This window comes from Xiphophorus maculatus, chromosome 8 (assembly GCF_002775205.1).
Source record: "Xiphophorus maculatus strain JP 163 A chromosome 8, X_maculatus-5.0-male, whole genome shotgun sequence".
Taxonomy (NCBI): domain Eukaryota; kingdom Metazoa; phylum Chordata; class Actinopteri; order Cyprinodontiformes; family Poeciliidae; genus Xiphophorus; species Xiphophorus maculatus.
This window is the reverse complement of record NC_036450.1, coordinates 27,275,489-27,294,055: the sequence shown is the minus strand read 5'-3', so window position 1 is coordinate 27,294,055 and position 18,567 is coordinate 27,275,489. Positions and strand designations below refer to the sequence as shown.

Here is an 18,567-nt window from a genome sequence, read left to right as displayed (position 1 = left end):
CCTCTACACGTTTTTACTTTTTTTAAAACTGTAGATTATTTGATTCACAGAGGGAGTTCTATTTTTTTCTGTCTGGTGCTTACATCCCACCACAGCTTTAACAGTTCACACCTCTATGGTGAACTTCCAAAATACTGACAGCTTATTACCTAACCCACCACAGATAAAACCACACTAAAAAACTGCAACACTGTTTCAAAAGAAGCACATCACTGTGGATCACTTGGTTCTTCTCTTTCTCACAACCTGAGACAGTCCTCACACATGGACACAATTCAGAGCAAGGCCCAGCAAAGATCAAACTTCCTACAGCAATTCAAGTAGTACCCAACCTTCCTCTGCAACTGGAAGGTTCATCTGCTACAGTCTCATTACTCATTGCTTAGTTACTTAGTCTGTTATGTTAATGTCCATGACTGTGTGGTTTGTCTCATCCACAAAACAGGACAGGACCAAACTGCACTGATCAATCATCTCCATCCAGCCTGTCTCTCTGATGAACACAATGAGCACCCTATAGGTGGAGTGGTTAGATCCTCCACTGTCAAACTAAATATACATATTTGAAGTACCACAAAAAATATTGGGTGTATATACACATTGTTCTTATATTTAACCTCCTCCAATGTTTACAGGGTTTCCCCCAGTGTATTAGATGCCTGGCGGGCCACTAGGCTTTACTTGCCCCAACCTATCAGTCAAGTTTAAAAGCCACTGTGTTTGCTCTGCTTCCAAAGCTCAATGTGAACTGAAAATATAGATGCGTGTTTAGAGGTGTGCATTGAGCATGCTGTGAGAATGATATATCTTTGTGAACAAAGCATTATGTGTGCCATGTGAGTTTACATCTCAACACGCTGACTGTGTCTGCACTGATAGTTTAAGGATGTGCTCACTGGTTAGTAGACCAGTAGTTCAGCCCATAGAGGAGATGTTTAACTGTCTAGTTTAATTTTTATTTTATCTTATTTTATTTTTTGCACTGACGCAATGCATCAAAATGCACCATATCAAGTTCTTTTAGGCAGAGTTGAAGTGTGACCACGCATACATCAGGAAAAGTAGTCCCACTAAGCTTGGGCAACCAAAACAGTCTCTGGCGCTTATTAAAAACTCAATAGACATGAAATGGAAGAGCTACTATAGCCACATAAATTAAATCTCCAGTCTGTCCCTCTGTATCCGGGGCAGGCCCAAGGTTGCATGAGGCCTTGTGCAAAGTTTGATCTAGCTGATATTCCTGCTAGGAATATCAGCACCACTAACAACATTTGAAGATCGATTCTGGAAGAGTGGGACTAGTTTCAATGGCCAACCTTAAAAGCAATCAGTGATAATTGTAGTTTCCTGAGATACATTTGTGAACAAACAAAGCTCAAACTTAAAGCATCAGATTGTAGCTGTGGTAACAAAACAATCTAACTATGAAGACAGTTAGATTGTTCTGTTATGAAGATTGTTCTTTGAACTTTACAAAGAAAATTTGCCACCACTTTAAAGTTTTAAGTTTAAATATTAAACAATTTAAAATCTTTCAATTTATCTGTGCTCAAACCATTAAATCAAATTTAACAGCATTGATATTCTCAGTAAATAAATGTTAAATTTCTATATCTGTGGTATGTGTTAAAATGTTAGCATATATGGGGACCCTGAAGGACTGCGGGGGGGCTGGGGGGCATAAGCAGCTGCTTAGTACATTTTTGCCTTGGGCCGGTTCCAAATGTGACCAGCATTGCATCATGTTTTTAGATCCACTGACTGATTGATGACTTCATTTGGATTTATCAGAAGTGCAAATAACTGATATTTATTTTAGCCCTATTTTTTTCATTTGTTGTTTTTAATATGCTATAGTTGTGTTTTTGGGAACTGTCAGTAAGGTCTTCCAGTAATATTTTACATTTCTTGTTAACTTGTTAACATCTTTTAATACAAAAACACAGTGAGCTGCCTGCAGACCTCCTCGGTGACCCGACCACCAGGTTTAACAAAGTGGTCAGGGTACCTCATTTCTGGAGGAAACCCATCCATCCATTTTCTGTACACCTTTGTCCCTTAGAGTGGTTGGGAGGGGTGCTGCTGTCTACCTCCAGCTAACGTTCTGGGCAAGAGGCAGGGTACACCCACTCGCCAGTATGTCGCAGGGCAACACAGAAACAGACAGGACACACAACCATGCACACACACACACTCACACCTAGGGAGAAGTTACAAAGCAGGCAACCTGTGAGGTTGCCTGCTTTGTAACTTCCAACCTGTTAGTCCAACCTAACAGGTTGGACTGTGGGAGGAAGCCGGAGTACCTGGAGAGAACTCACACATACACAGGGAGAACATGCAAACTCCATACAGAAAGACCCCAGGCTGGGAATTGAACCCAGGACCTTCTTGCTGCAAGGCAACAGCTCTACCAACTGCGCCACTATGCAGCCCGTTTATTCTGAAATGACCAGGCTAAGACCTTACATTAAAAATTGTGACGTAACTCAAGACTGTAGTAATTTGAGTCTAACTATTGACTTGCAAAATAATGTCTTGGCCTCTCTCTGGGTACTAGCAGTACTACAACCTTATTACATTTCAACAATGAAGTAAAAATATTGGAGTTTCATAATATTAATATAAAAGTTTTAAACAAAAATCAATAACGATCAATAACTTGCCTTAATCAACACAGAAAAGCACAAATAGTTCATCTTGCTGCTAGACTAGTATTATTTTTATATAGTTATAATAATGCTAATTGCCTTTCATTATTAGTTATTTTGAGTTTAATCCATAGACTTGTGCAAATAAGTACAACTGATTGTGAGCTACCATTCTGCTCTTTCTTTAGTAATACTAGGAATGAAACATCTAATTTTGCTGGAGATTATAGTCAAGCTATTTATGTGGGAGCCCAGCCAGCTTCCGTACCAACTGTAGTTTTAAAATAGTCTATTAATGAGCATAATTCGGTGGAGTTCCATGTGGACGCTCATACAGAATGCGTGGGCATCAAGAAATATAAACATTTCTTGATGAAAAAACATTCATATGAAACAGGATACAAAATATATACATATTTCTGTTCTTATTTTTAATTATGTAAGTTGTGGTCGTCCATATTGGTACACCTCACTCAAAGAAAACATGTTCATATGAAACCAGAGATTTTACTCCTACAAATCTTGAAATGTATTTTTCAAACAGAATCAGACCCAAAGCTACTGACACTTGTTGCAAAATATGTATTTGTTCTAAGCTCAGTCACATTAATTTACTTGTTTGTCTATACTGGATATTTTCTGAGTTATTTTAAATATTGGTGCAAGTGTTGCTGTTGCACTGAGACAAACCAGAACTCCACAGCTCTGAAATGACATGTTTCTTTTGAGATCAGATGACCCAATGCCTCTTCCTGTTTTTTTAAAGGCCCAAAAATACCATAAAAGGGCATTTTAGACATCCGTATACTCCCAGCTATGAATCAGCTGGGAGTATGTAATCCTGTCTGCACAGTGCTAGTTTGACTAAAGGAAGATAAAAAAGTTCACTATTCCAAAAGCCTATTTATGACTGGATTTAAACATTGTTTAAATCTTGTATTTAAACAAGGCTCTTCAAACCTACTGCTCTTCCTGTACAATTAATATCAGTCAAAGCAAACAGGAAATTTGTCCAAATTACACAAAGTCTGGAGACTTTTGAAATTGTGCTGTTAATATCTCTCAGTCCACCCAGAGGAAGTGCAGGGTCACAACAGTAATTACTGTAGTTACTGAGGAATGAGGAAGTGTAGCCTTCATCAACTGAGTATTCTGAAAACAGCAAGTGAATAAATATAATCAAACTTTTATTAGATGTTTGAAAATTTTAAGAAACCAGAAAATAAAAATGTTTGTCAAAAGTATGCATCAGAACAGTTACCTCTTTGTGGTTAATATATCTATAGCAGCAGGCTGCCAATAATGACTTTGCAGCTTCAAAAGCTCCAAACTTCTTCCATAGTGAAGCTCCAGCAGCCAGTTGTCACCCTGAACCAAACATCCGCTCTATTTCCGACACTCAAATGTCACACAGTAGTGTCTCTATCTTGTGCTTCAGGTTTGGCCATGATATGTTGAGTGACAGTGCAACTGCCCACAAAAAACATGCTTATTTTTAAAACGTTTCTTCTACAGCAAACTACATTACTTATAACTGAAAGCTGGTCATTTTTGTGATACATAGAATCTACATGCCAAGCATCTTCCTGCTCAACAATAGATTCAATTCTTTTAGGTCAAAGTTTTCAGGTTCTTTTAGCAACAAATAAGTAAAAGTGCCCTTTTGAAATGAAAAGCTATGGAGATCCATGAGTGTTAATAAACTGTTACACTTTCTCAACACTTTCTCACAAAGAAATGACAGTGCATCAGCCATTCAAATTGTACATTGGACTTTATTTTGCATGTACTGTGTTTTACAACTCATTCTGACAAACTGCTGATACTGCTAAAAATTGTCATGTACCAACCAATTACAGTGAATCTGAGTAACCTAAAATAAAGTTCATTTTACTAACATTTGCATCCTGTAGCTAAAGCCAAGTTTTCCCAAAAACTGAATATTTACCTAAAACTGATGGAATGATCAATCAGAAGCTGGTAAGCGGAGCTGCCAAGAGGCTGACAGCAAACTGAAGGAATTTCCTGAAAGTACTGGCTGCGTTCTACCTGTGACAATCTCTCGTACAATTCTCTGTATGTTCGGGCAAAAGAGTGACATTGTAAGACAATCCTTTTCTTCTGAATATAGTAACAAAATACATTTTGTTACTATAAACATTTTGTTACTATACATAACTATGTAAAGTAACAAAATGTATTTTGAACTTTGATACAATTAGGTTGGTTTTTTTTTCAAAAAAGAATGTTTTTTTACCTATGTTGAAATCATATGAGGTTCTTTATTTTACAAACATGGTGAAAGTTTGTTTTAAAAAGATTGATAGGTAGATTATAAAATGCCACGAAGTTAGGGAAATATAAAAACCATTTGCTTTGACTTCATTTAAGAGTAAAAACTAGAAGTGTATAAAATACTAGTATGGGTAGAAATGTGTGTTTCAGTCTTCCAGAGCTCAAACGGCAGCATTGTTCTGACATGTTTTTCATTCTTTGGAGTGAGCCATTTTCACTGCTCATTGTTTGCTCGGAGTTATTTGAATTCTCTTTTTAAAGTTCACCTCACAGATTCTATGAACATCAGCCTTGATACTCTGCTCGTGGCTTGTAACTAAAAGGTGATTTAGCAAAAAAGATGTACATGAAACACTGCAGCTTTGTTTCTTCTACACTCAGCACATGATTCTGTTTTGCTTTATTAAACACAGTGAAGCTAGTTGGTAACTATTCTGAAAGTTATCTGATTTCTATTGTCCGGCAAATAAATATTCCAACAAATTTAAATAGTTAATTTTGTTTAATTCGAAACACACAAATATATCTTTTATATGGTTCCATTCTTTAGAAGTAATCCAGGATTCCAAACTAAGTCTGAGGTGTCACTTAAATTCCATGATATGTTCCTTATCAAGTCTGAAGGCTGGTGGCTATATTTTTAGTATTGGACAAAAGAAAAACAGCAAACAGACTAAGTCATTATTTTCTATAAAGAGGCACACCACAGCTCTGATACAACTGTTCTTCTACATTTCCTGCTTACCACAGAAACTTTACCCTTGCATTCACCCTTGGGTAAGAGGACAAGATGGCACCGCGAGCAGTAAAACTAAAACTAGTTGAGCTGAAGACTTTCAGTATGAATTCTAGGTTCACATCTTGTGTGGCTTTGTGGGCTCCACCAGCACTTGTTGACTTGCTGCTGCAACATAATGGAAGCAGGGCAACATGATGCTGTTAGCAGGTAGCACCACAGTCAGTAAAAGCAAATCTCTCTTTATTTTGACAGCTCTCCCCCTTTCTTAAAAAAGTTAAATGGACAGACTTGTTGACAGTTTCACTCCGATGTCAAATCCATGTTAAAAATCAAAAATACTGTTTGCAATGGATAGTGAATTATTTGAAATAAATTGTGTAAATTCTTTCAAATGAATTTCCAAATTTTACAGACTGTTTATAGATGTTTGTTTTGATTAACACTGTTGGTTGTTTATATTTCATTTGATTTAATAGTAGAAAAGCTGGGAGCTGTCAATTGTATCAGTGAATGGCTGGAAAATAACTGTCTGCGAGATTCAAATGTTTGTATAAACAGACAAATTCCCCTGGTGAAAGTAGAGAGGTACGTTTTGTTTTGTTGAATTGACTTAGACTTAGACTGACTTTATTGTCATTTTGCATGCACAGGGTGTATACAGAACGAAATTTCGTTGCATACGGCTCAGGACATTGTTTTGAGGTTCCAATGTTGTGAGGTTACTCCAGAATAAAATACAGTATAAAATGTGAGTATAAATATGAATATAAAATACACTGCTCAAAAAAATAAAGGGAACACTCAAATAACACATCCTAGATCTGAATGAAAGAAATATTCTCATTGAATACTTTGTTCTGTACAAAGTTGAATGTGCTGACAACAAAAATCACACAAAAATCATCAATGGAAATCAAATTTATTAACCAATGGAAGCCTGGATTTGGAGCTACACACAAAATTAAAGTGAAATAACACTACACGCTGATCCAACTTTAATGTAATGTCCTTAAAAAAATGAGGCTCAGTATTGTGTGTGGTCTCCACGTGCCTGTATGACCTCCCTACAACGCCTGGGCATGCTCCTGATGAGGTGGCGGATGGTCTCCTGAGGGATCTCCTCCCAGACCTGGACTAAAGCATCCGCCAACTCCTGGACAGTCTGTGGTGCAACATGACGTTGGTGGATGGAGCGAGACATGATGTCCCAGATGTGCTCAATCGGATTCAGGTCTGGGGAACGGGCTGGCCAGTCCATAGCTTCAATGCCTTCATCTTGCAGGAACTGCTGACACACTCCAGCCACATGAGGTCTAGCATTGTCCTGCATTAGGAGGAACCCAGGGCCAACCGCACCAGCATATGGTCTCACAAGGGGTCTGAGGATCTCATCTCGGTACCTAATGGCAGTCAGGCTACCTCTGGCGAGCACATGGAGGGCTGTGCGGCCCTCCAAAGAAATGCCACCCCACACCATTACTGACCCACTGCCAAACCGGTCATGCTGAAGGATGTTGCAGGCAGCAGACCGCTCTCCACGGCGTCTCCAGACTCTGTCACGTCTGTCACATGTGCTCAGTGTGAACCTGCTTTCATCTGTGAAGAGCACAAGGCGCCAGTGGCAAATTTGCCAATCCTGGTGTTCTCTGGCAAATGCCAAGCGTCCTGCACGGTGTTGGGCTGTGAGTACAACCCCCATCTGTGGACGTCGGGCCCTCATACCATCCTCATGGAGTCGGTTTCTAACCGTTTGTGCAGACACATGCAAATTTGTGGCCTGCTGGAGGTCATTTTGCAGGGCTCTGGCAGTGCTCCTCCTGTTCCTTCTTGCACAAAGGCGGAGGTAGCGGTCCTGCTGCTGGGTTGTTGCCCTCCTACGGCCTCCTCCACGTCTCCTGGTGTACTGGCCTGTCTCCTGGTAGCGCCTCCAGCCTCTGGACACTACGCTGACAGACACAGCAAACCTTCTTGCCACAGCTCGCATTGATGTGCCATCCTGGATGAGCTGCACTACCTGAGCCACTTGTATGGGTTGTGGAGTCCGTCTCATGCTACCACGAGTGTGAAAGCACCACCAACATTCAAAACTGACCAAAACATCAGCCAGACAGCATAGGTACTGAGAAGTGGTCTGTGGTCCCAACTGCAGAACCACTCCTTTATTGAGTGTGTCTTGCTAATTGCCAATAATTTTCACCTGTTGTCTATTCCATTTGCACAACAGCAGGTGAAATTGATTGTCAATCAGTGTTGCTTCCTAAGTGGACAGTTTGATTTCACAGAAGTTTGATTTACTTGGAGTTATATTGTGTTGTTTAAGGGTTCCCTTTATTTTTTTGAGCAGTGTATAAAGTGCAGGACTGACAGTAAAATGGAAGTTACTTAGCTATGTATATGTGCAAGGTATGAAGTGGAGACCAGTTTTTGAGTGCAGTCCAGTTAAGAGTTCAGCAGTCTGATGGCAAGTGGGAAAAAGCTGTTTCGGAACCTGGTGGACCTGCACCGGATGCTGCGGAACCTCTTCCAGAGGGCAGCAGGGGGAACAGTCCATGGTGGGGGTGTGAGTGGTCACTGACGATGTTTCGGCCTCAGGACACGCAGCGCTGGGATGAAATGTCCTGAATGGAGGGAAGGGGGGCCCCGATGATCCTCTCTGCTGTCCGCACCACTCTCCTCATGTTCTTCCAGTCGGAGGCGCTGCAGCCTCCACACCACACAGAGAGGCAGCTGGTCAGAATGCTCTCTATGGTGCTTCTGTAGAACGTCTTGAGGATGGGCGGGGGCAGGTGTGCTCTTCTCATCCTCCGCAGGAAATACAAGTGTTTCTGTGCCCTCTTGACCAGAGACGTGGTGTTCCCAGTCCAGGTGAGGTCATTTGTGATGTGCACCCCCAGGAATTTGGTGTTGCTGACCACCTCCACAGCCGAGCTGTTGATGAGCAGTGGAGCGTGGCTGGGCCGGTTCTTCCTGAAGTCGACGATCATCTCCTTCGTCTTGTCAACGTTCAGGATCAGGCTGTTGTCTCTGCACCAGTCCACCAGCTGCTCCACCTCCTCTCTGTAGTCCAGGTCATTGTCGTCTCTGATGAGGCCCACCACCGTTTTGTCGTCCGCGAACTTCACAATGTGATTGGTGGCGAACCTGGGGACGCAGTCGTGTGTCATCAGAGTGAACAGCAGAGGGCTCAGGACGCAGCCCTGAGGGGAGCCTGTGCTGAGGGTGATGACATCGGAGGTGTGTTGTCCGATTCGGACTGACTGAGGTCTGTCGGTGAGGAAGTCTAGCAGCCAGTTGCGCAGGGGGGTGCTGAAGCCCAGGTGTCCCAGTTTTTCTGCCAGATGCTGTGGGATGATTGTGTTGAAGGCTGAGCTGAAGTCCAGGAACAACATCCGCACATGAGTGTTCTTCTCCTCCAGGTGAGCCAGGCTCAGGTGTAGGGCAGAGGAGAAAGCGTCCTCAGTGGAGCGGTTTCGGCGGTAGGCAAACTGGGGGGAGTCTGGAGACGATGTGTTCTTTTACCAGCCTTTCAAAGCACTTCATCATGATGGGAGTCAGTGCCACAGGCCGGTAATCGTTGAAAGAGGTGACTTGAGGTTTCTTTGGCACCGGAATGATGGAGGCAGTTTTGAGACAGGCTGGCACTGTGGCTTGGTCCAGTGAGGTGTTAAAAATGTCTGTTAGGACACCAGCCAGCTGACCTTCGCATTCCCTGAACACCCACCCAGGTATGTTGTCGGGGCCTGGGGCCTTCCGTGGGTTGACTCTTTTCAGAGTCTTCAACACATCGGCTGTGTCCAGGCAGAGTGCCTCCTCTTCCTGGTGTGGAACAGTTTTCTTTGCCGGAGTACTGTTCAGTGCCTCGAACCTCCCAAAGAAGTTATTGAGTCCATTTAGAAAGTCAGCATCAACTGGACCCACTGGGGGGGAGGATGGATTGTAATCTGTGATCGCCTTTATGACTTGCCACATACTCCTGGTGTTGCTGGTGTCGTGGAAGAACTCCTGTATTTTCCGACTGTGGGTTCGCTTTGCTAACCTGATAGCACGGTTCAAGTTGGCTCTCGCTGTCCTCAGTGCCTCCTTGTCGCCAGACTTGAAGGCTGAGTTCCGTGCTTTTAGCATTTCCCGTACCTCCTTAGTCATCCAGGGGTTTTGGTTGGCCCGGGTGATAATGTTCTTAGTGATGCTGACGTCCTCTGTGCACTTGTTGATGTAGGCTGACACAGTCATGGCGTACTCATCGATGTTGATCTGGTCGTTGTAAGTGGCTGCTGCCTTGAACATCTCCCAGTCAGAGCACTCAAAACAGTCCTAAAGTGCCTCCATGGCCCCCTCAGTCCACACTCTCACCTGCCTCACTGTAGGTTTTGTTCTGATCAGCAGGGGCTTGTATGCAGGAATTAGCATAACAGATAGGTGCTCTGAAGAGCCAAGGTGGGAGCGGGGGGCTGCTCTGAATGCTTCTTTGATGTTGGTGTAGGCCAAGTCTAGAGTATTTCCTCCCCTGGTTGGAAAATCCACATACTGGTTGAAGTGAGGGAGAACAGTCTTCATGTTGGCCTGGTTAAAATCCCCAGCAATGATGAAAACGCCCTCTGTGTGTGAGGATTGCAACTCACTGATGGTCCGGTAGAGAACACTCATAGCCTCTTTAGTGTTAGCACTGGGGGGCACATACACAGCAGTGATGCTAACAACAGTAAACTCCCTGAGCAGGTAGAATTGTCTGCAGTTAACAGTCAGAAGCTCGATGTCCGGGGAGCAGTAACTGGCAACAGTCATGGCATTTTTACACCAGTTATTGTTGATGTAAATACACAGCCCCCCTCCTCGGGTTTTACCGCTGAGAGCGCTGCTCCTGTCTGCGCGGAATGTAGCGAGCCCCTCCAGGCTAACAACGTTGTCCGGTATGGATGAGTTGAGCCATGTCTCTGTCAGAATGAGAGCGCAGCAGTTCCTCAACTCTCTCGTTGAAGACAGTTCTAGTTGCAGATGGTCTATTTTGTTGTCCAGAGAGCGGACGTTGGAGAGGAAGATGGACGGAAGCGGCGATCTGTGGGGGTTAGTGTTTAGCTTAGCTGTTAGTCCACTTCGACAGCCACGCTTCCGCTGCCGGTCGCACCGCCTTCGCTTTCTCCTCCTCCGGCTAGTGCTGCTAGGCAAGTCCGCTGCGCTACGGACCGCTGGGTCTTGCTTCCGTAGCACTCCGAGATCACGTAAACACTCCAGAGTAGTCGTATTGTAAGCCCACGTTTCATATTTTAATGTTTGTATAACAGATAGTAAATTATTTGAAATAAATTGTTTAAATTATTTAAAATTGTAAATTATTGAAAGAGAATTTTCTAAATTATGAATGTTGCAGATTGTTTATGGATGTTTGTTTTGATTAACACTGTTGGTGATTTATATTTTGTTTAACGGTATTTGTACTTTGTAATGTTTGTTTATTTTGTATGTATCTCACGGGCTGCCGTAGCCAATGAGGGCATGCCTTGTAAAAGCTGGCAGCATTAGTTGTACCAATGAATGGCTTAAACAGCTGTCAGGAAAATGTGTTTGGCACAAAGACACAAATGCTTAACATTCCCTGGTGAAAGCAGTGAGGTACGTTTTGTTTTGTTGTTTGTATTGTAAGTCTATGGTTTGTATTCTAATGTTTGTGTATGTTTCAGTTTTCACGATGACTGATGTGACTGTGATAATCGTGATTGATCTGCATCAAAAGAAAATAATGCTGAAAATCACCCGTCAAGACTGCGCTGAGTAAATCAAGAGCTGGGGAGCTACTGCAGTTTGCATGTTTTTAGTTTTCACGTTGATCATGGTGATCTGGATCAAAAAGAAAATAAAACCGCTGAAAATCCCTCAAGTCTGTGCTGAATGTTGATTGAGCTGGGGCCACAACACCCTCTTCACATTATGGCTAGACCAGGGGTCTGCATCACAGTACACATCTTTGAGAAAAAATGTTTTAAAACTAATCCTTGAACACAACCTATAGTTTCATTAGACACCAACTTTAAATACATTTCCCCACATATGAATGAAATACTACTTAACTTTAGATTTTTCTAAAGATCTTTAGCTAAAAGATACTGATTGGTGAATTGCTGACATGATTCTCTTGCTATTCATGCATGTCTACATGGGGAGCAATAATAATAATAAATACATGTGTCAATAATAATAAATGTATATTTTTCAAATTATTACACACCCACAAAAATTAATTATTGCTTTTCTGTCTTTTCTTAAATAGATGTTATGAATTTAACATTTTTTGTTGATATGTCACAATACTGTGATGCTGTGGTCCAGTTTTGTTTCCCCCCCCATTCTGGACACAAGAATGTTCTGCTGAACACAGACAGAAGGAACAGACTCTTGTCAGAGAAAAACAGAACAGGTCATGATCGTCTGGTACCATGCCATCACCTTCCAATAATATTTTTTTTATTAATTTAATTTGTGGTGATAACCTCTGGAAGACTGCTGGTGGATTAGCAGTGTCTACTGGAAGGCCTGATGAAGCACAGCTGTTATTCAAAACAGCTTGACTGCGTTCTGCTGCTACGAAGAGGAATTCAACAATGGAATGCACTGGAATAGCAGCAGGAAAACACAAACACAGGGAGAGACGCATGCATATGTCACCAGTAGATGGTTTTGGGTTGTCATCATTCCAAAAGTAACAAAAAAATATAAAGACAGAGGTCCTGTGGCAGAGAGAAGATAACATGTTTGTAACACTTTTAGTCTTAGCTAAGCCTACAAAAACAAAGGGCAGGGCAGTCTGTTTCTATTTGGGTGCTTACGTTGTATTCCATGGCCTGTGAACATTCAGAATGACATTTAATGGAGAATACCAATTAATCCCAGTTTCAGTTCCGATTATCGCTAAATAAAACTAGTTTACAGAAATCACCAAACTGTTTGCAAAGTAAACAAGTTCAAACCGTGTCAAATTAGTCTCAAATTCATTGCAGGCTGGTGCTGTTCAACAACAATCTAAATTCAACAAAACAGAATATTTTATGCAAGTTCTCAGTAGAGAATGGCAGTTTGTTGTACGTTACCCAAAAACAACTCCCAAAAGAGCCAATTCAATCTTCAGTTTGATTCAAGGTCAAAACATGTTCCACAAGAACAGAGAAATTTGTTCTTTTAAGAACAAAGTGGCAACAACAAATTCCTTCTGGCAAAGAAATTTTATACTTCACAAGAAAGAAATTTCTTGTCAAATTTCAACCTAGAGCTACTGCTCTAGGTTGAATGAGCATTTGTACAAAAGCATGTACAAATGCTTTTGTACATGTTTCTGCCCAGATGATGTGTCCTTAAGATAGGAAGGTCAGTGTTTTGATCTCCAATTTCTTCAATTCGTATTTTGAAGTTTCTCTCTGCAAGTCAGTGAATCTCATTCTACCAATGGGGTTTTTATTAGTGTCTGTGTGTCACAGAAAAAGCAAACAGACTAAAGAATAGAAAGACTTAAAATGCTGTTGGAATTTGCTTTGGTAACAATTGGTCAGGCTACTTCAAATAAAGCTTAATATTAGTATTGACCTGAAAATGTTCTATAAGTGCATTTTTTTTATAAAGCTAGACTGAAACCTGGAGCTCATCAAGTTAGTTGCTATAGAAAAGTTGAAGCCTAGTCTTTTCTGAGTATTACTCCCTTATGAATGCACCTTAATGTTGGAGCATGCAATTAAAGTGTAACTACAGCAATTTGAATGCATGTTGGACACAGTTTTTGCACAGGGGTAAAGTAAGACCCATGTATGCAGGCTTTAGTCCTCGATGTGGCTCTCATGGGTTCGAGTCCTGGCTCAGTGACCTTTGCAGCATCTCTTCCCCCTCTCTCAGAACCTGCTTTCCGGTCAGTTCAATAAAGGCCATTAGAGCCACAGACAAAAAAAAAAAAAAAAATTTGGATGCATGTTGTTTTTTGCCCATTGGATATTCTGGTACATATGGGGTAAAAATAAATTTAAAGACGAGACATGAAAGTTCACAGTGCAAAGTTGGAGGAAGCTTCTTGGTACAACAACAAATCAAATGACCAAATTACCTGGTGTTATCTATCAGATTGGAGTCCATGCTTATTTGACATGTTGAGAGAGAGTTTCATCACCGCATCAGGTCAGTCCTCGTTCTAAGCCAGTAACAAATGATTTTTTTAGTTTGAACTGTTGAAGCATCCATTCTAGTGTTGGAAAACAGATGCAACATGAGCATAAATGTGCTATACAAAGTCACTGTGTGAAAAAGGCTGTCAAGACACTTTGAATCCAAGGTAGCTGTCATGCCAATGTACTATATGATGCTGCAAATTTAGCATGTCGTCAAAACACACATACCTTGACCAGATGAATCAAGTGCTCATGTAACATATTTATATTCCATATCTGAAGATGTGTTAAACTGACAAGGTTAAGTTGCACACACAGTAACTATTATCTGTCTTTTTTACTCCACCTTGGCACAACCACTACAAAAACAAGTCAGCGCCTAATTACAAAATGATTTTAATTCAATTCACATAAAATAAATTCTTGTACATTTCATGTAGATATGAAGAAGAAATTATGTGTCAGGTTTGCACAGCAGGGAGGTCCTCCCTGTGTGAATGTTCCCCTGCAAATTCAGTGCATTAGGTCACTGAATTTGTAGTGACTCCAACTCTTGATGATACAAGTGGAGACAGTGAACAGAGTTTCAAAAAGACAGACTGTTTAAAAAAAGAGATTATAGATTATAAAGATGGTACTAAGACGTGCTTTTGTAGTAAAACAAGAAACTGTGTGATCTGTCTTGTAGACCTGAACAGGGATTTAAAAAACACAAACCAGCGAGGGGGTTAACAAATGATGTGACTAAAATTATGTGATACCTTAGCTCTGCTTTTGACCATAGAAAATCCAAGTGCATTCACAGAAAATAAACTTAGACCCACAATGCTATAGATTCTCAGTCCAGTACAAGATAGTCCTAATGATAAGACAGTGCTGAAGTTGTGCCTTCTACTTAAGCACTTAGGATCACCTTTTAACACCAGCCCTAAAACAGAACTGCTAATTTTGTCCTGAAGTGGTATGTGTCCTCTGCATACATGCCAGAGGACTAGATTTCTATTTCACCACAAACTTGTAAAATCATGTCAAAATCAATTCGAACTCATATGTCTAACTGAATTCCCAATTAACATCGAGTAAATTCCTGAAGCAGGATTGTTTATTACTGTCTTAAATCCCACCTGGAGATGGTTTTATATGATCCAAACAAAGCAAGGCGTCTCCTCAGTCAGACTGAACTAGCCAGGTATTTGATGAGGGTTGAGAACCAGTTTGCTCTTTAAAAAATTGTTTCTTATGCTGGAGTAGTAGCAGAAGTTGCAGGATTTCTTGTTGTAGCCAAATATGGCTTAGTTATACCAACACGCCATCCTGTGTAACAGACTGGAATGAAAAGCAGGTTTCCTTAACTGGTGTGAAACTGTAAGCCCAGTGCTGACAGCCATGTTTCTAGTAGCTCCTCTGTCACCACATTTACCAACTTTTCAAACACAGACTTTTTCCTTCACTCTGAAAATGTCCTTAAGTTTTTCAATTTAAATAAACAGTCTTCTACACTGACGATACATGACACACTCATGCAGTACCATAAGCTCAGCACATGAAAAAACATTTTAATTACAACAAAGACAGTCCAGGGGCCTCATGCATAAAAGAGTTTTATTTATTTTATATTATTATTTTATTTTAGATTTATTTGTTATATATTTTTAATGCCTTTTTAAGACTATAATTGGTGTTTAAATATTGTCAATAATATCTTCCAATAATGTAATTTACTAAGTCATAGTTTCAAATTTCTTGTCAACTTGTAATATTTTTAAAACACAAAAATACACTGGCTCATGGTGGACTGCTCCTCTCAGGGGAAGACCCCAAATTAACATCTCATAACAGAATTTGCGTAATAAAAACATATATACATAATCTTAGCAGCTAGAGCAGCTGCAGTCATTCACTAGATATGTCTTGAGTTGGAGAGGTTTTAATGTTTACTAGTCTGCTGAGTGTCTCTGAGCAGTCCATGACTGTGTGATGATTCTGTGGATCTGTTAAACTGAGCTTCTACATTGTTTCAGTTTAGGTTTTAGTCTATATGATTTTCTTAAGTTGTGACCAAATTCACAATATTGAAAATTATTGCTAATTTTCATACAATGCCACTCTATTAGGTTTTTAGCCCCCCCATCACCACAGGAAGAAAAAAAACAGCCAGATAGGAGTGCTTCCCCTTCTAGTGCATTCTAATCATCAGCTGTTTGAAACGTGAATCAACAGTCCACTTAGCGCCATCGGTCTTCTGCTGCTATATCTGAACAGTAATGATGTGGAATCCAAAGCTCCAATAACTAAGGACAATTGGCTCCATACTTTGATTAAGATTATACAATTATTTAGATTAGGTCAGTGTTTCTCAATTTGGGTCCTCACACCCCCCCTGCCTTATACAATTTTGTTGATCACCCACAAATTCAAGCCAGGTGTGTATCAGAAGGGAAACACTTAAAGCAGTGGTGTCCAAAGTCGGTCCTCGAGGGCCGATATCCTGCATGTTTTAGTTCTCTCCCTGGTTTAACACACCTGGATCAAATGATGGCTCATTAGAAGGCCTAGGAAGAACATTGACATGGTGAAAAGGTTGTTACTACGACCAGGGAGAGAACTAAAACATGCAGGATGCCGGCCCAACTTTGGGCACCACTGCTTTAAGTGTTTCCCTTCTGACACACCTGGCTTGAATTTGTGGGTGATTAACAAGCCTCTGCTTCACTTGATGGCTACAGAAGAGGCCATACAATCATTTGAATCAGTTGTTCTGGAACAGAAACACATCTAAAATATGCAAGGCAGGGGGGCTGAGGACAAGCACTGAGAAACACTGGATTAGGTTGACAGCATCTAAAAACTGACAGCCTGTACTGAAAACAAGGTTGGGGTTAAATCTTCAGGGTGGTATAGAAGCAAAAGCAGAAGAGAAAAAAAACTTACGGAAATGATCTGTAAAATTAGGTACAGTAAAGCAGGATACCATGAAGACCAGGTTATAGCATTCTGCTGTTCAAAAGCAGCCACTGTTAAAATGCTATAGGCTTTTTTCTTAGTGCTGTTATATCGCAAGCTTTGCAAAAACACATGTGACCACAAGAGACTAAATGTCATCTTTAACACCTATTTGTTAAAAGCAGATATTCTAAAAGACATTCTAGTGGTGGTTTTTAACCTAAAATTTGTAACACACATTTGGTATGTCAATTGTTTTAGAACTTCATCCTGGGCCCCATATTGTGTTAAATGGCCAAACATTTTTATTTGTGGGTACAAACCTGAGTCAGTGAGAGAAGGAATTGTGATAATTCCACACGAACTTTCAATAAAGCAAGACTGGCTGGGATCAATAAAGCATAGAAATCACATCTGTGGCTCTGTTTTGGAAAATAAAAGAAACTAAGAGACACTTAGAATAAGTGTTCACCAGATGCACATACTGATTTGTTTAGCACCGTTTCTGATTTTTAAATCTGTCTCACTCTTTGTCTGAAAGTAAGTCTTTCAATAGCATTTTGAGTGATTTATTTGAGAGAAACATTAGCCAAAGCTCCTGCTTGAATGCAGGTTATTTCAAAAATAATAAAAAAACTAAACATTTAACATAAATGGCGAAGGTACTCCATAAAACTTCTACACCAGACCTAATCTTTAGATAAATTCGACTTGCAACCCATTACACCTAATTATTAGAAAGCACAAATCTGAATTCAGATTCCATCAGTTTGTTTCACTTGATCTGATCTGAGTGGAAGAAGAATTCACAGCCGGAGGCTACATTTCTGTCGTGCTGTGCCTGGTTAAACACGCCCAACAATCTGAGAGCTGAGCTGAGCTGCCTACACAATGAGAGTTAGGAGCTGAACTTGTGCTGTAGGTCATAAAAGGCGCAGTGAGAGAAGAGTGGATGGGCGGTCTCAAAGGCAAGACCGTCTTTGAAATACGGAACTTTCACAGACTCACAGTTTCAGAACAGCCAAGACTGAAATATACACGAACATCTTGAGCAACATGCCACAGTAACAGCCTGAAAACGCAAACAGAATGTTCCACTATAATACAGAACAAAACCTTTAGCAGAGTGCGTGTGTGAGTAAACTGGTGATGGTGGAGCGGAGGGCTCGAGTCTATGTGGCGGGCGTGATTCGGAGCCGTTTCCTGATTGTGTAACCGAACCTGTGCATTTTAAAACGCGATATCTAGTGTTGTCTGAGAACGCCGCAGGTGCGTCTGCTTTAGATGGCTAAAGTTTTGCAGCTACAGCTTTCTGGTGACGTCAAAAACGTCTTGCACCAAGTCTGGAAACTTTTGAAGGTTAGAAACATTCCCTCTGACCTGAGCGCCTCACTCCTGTCCCGTCGACGGCTCTTCGAGCGATGAAGTCACGTCCGTAAAAGTTTTTTCTAACAGTTTCCCAACAGAATAAAGTTTTAAACCAGGGGAAAGGCCCAAAGCGACTTTTCTCTCCCCTCCCTATCCGCTCCGAACTGGGGTGCCGTTGCCTGAAACTCCACCCTGCTTGTCTACGTACAGAGGGCGGTGTTTTTTCCTGCCCAGATTGTTCTACTCATGTTAGCTTATTAGTAAACCACTAATGAGCAGCTATTCCCTTGATAGAACTGCGTTGTTGCATTAACCAACTGCAGGGTTGTCCTCGCGCAGGACTGCACTCTGACTGATGCTTATGATAATAGACATTGACTTATGACGTACTCCCGACGACACTCGATCTTATACTAATTAGAAGAACTGATAA

General features: G+C 41.0%; 1 protein-coding gene across 2 annotated transcripts in view; it reads right to left on the bottom strand.

The window, feature by feature from the left end:
- tln1 (talin 1) overlaps positions 1-18,332 on the bottom strand; it is a 93,640-nt gene extending 75,308 nt beyond the window's left edge. Inside the window, exon 1 of one of the 2 annotated variants that reach the window (XM_023338296.1) lies at positions 18,147-18,332. The gene's annotated coding sequence lies outside the window, so the exon portion shown is untranslated. The remainder of the gene's footprint in view (positions 1-18,146) is intronic. The other variant, XM_023338297.1, reaches the window with a different exon arrangement.
- Between the last annotated feature and the right edge of the window lie 235 nt (positions 18,333-18,567).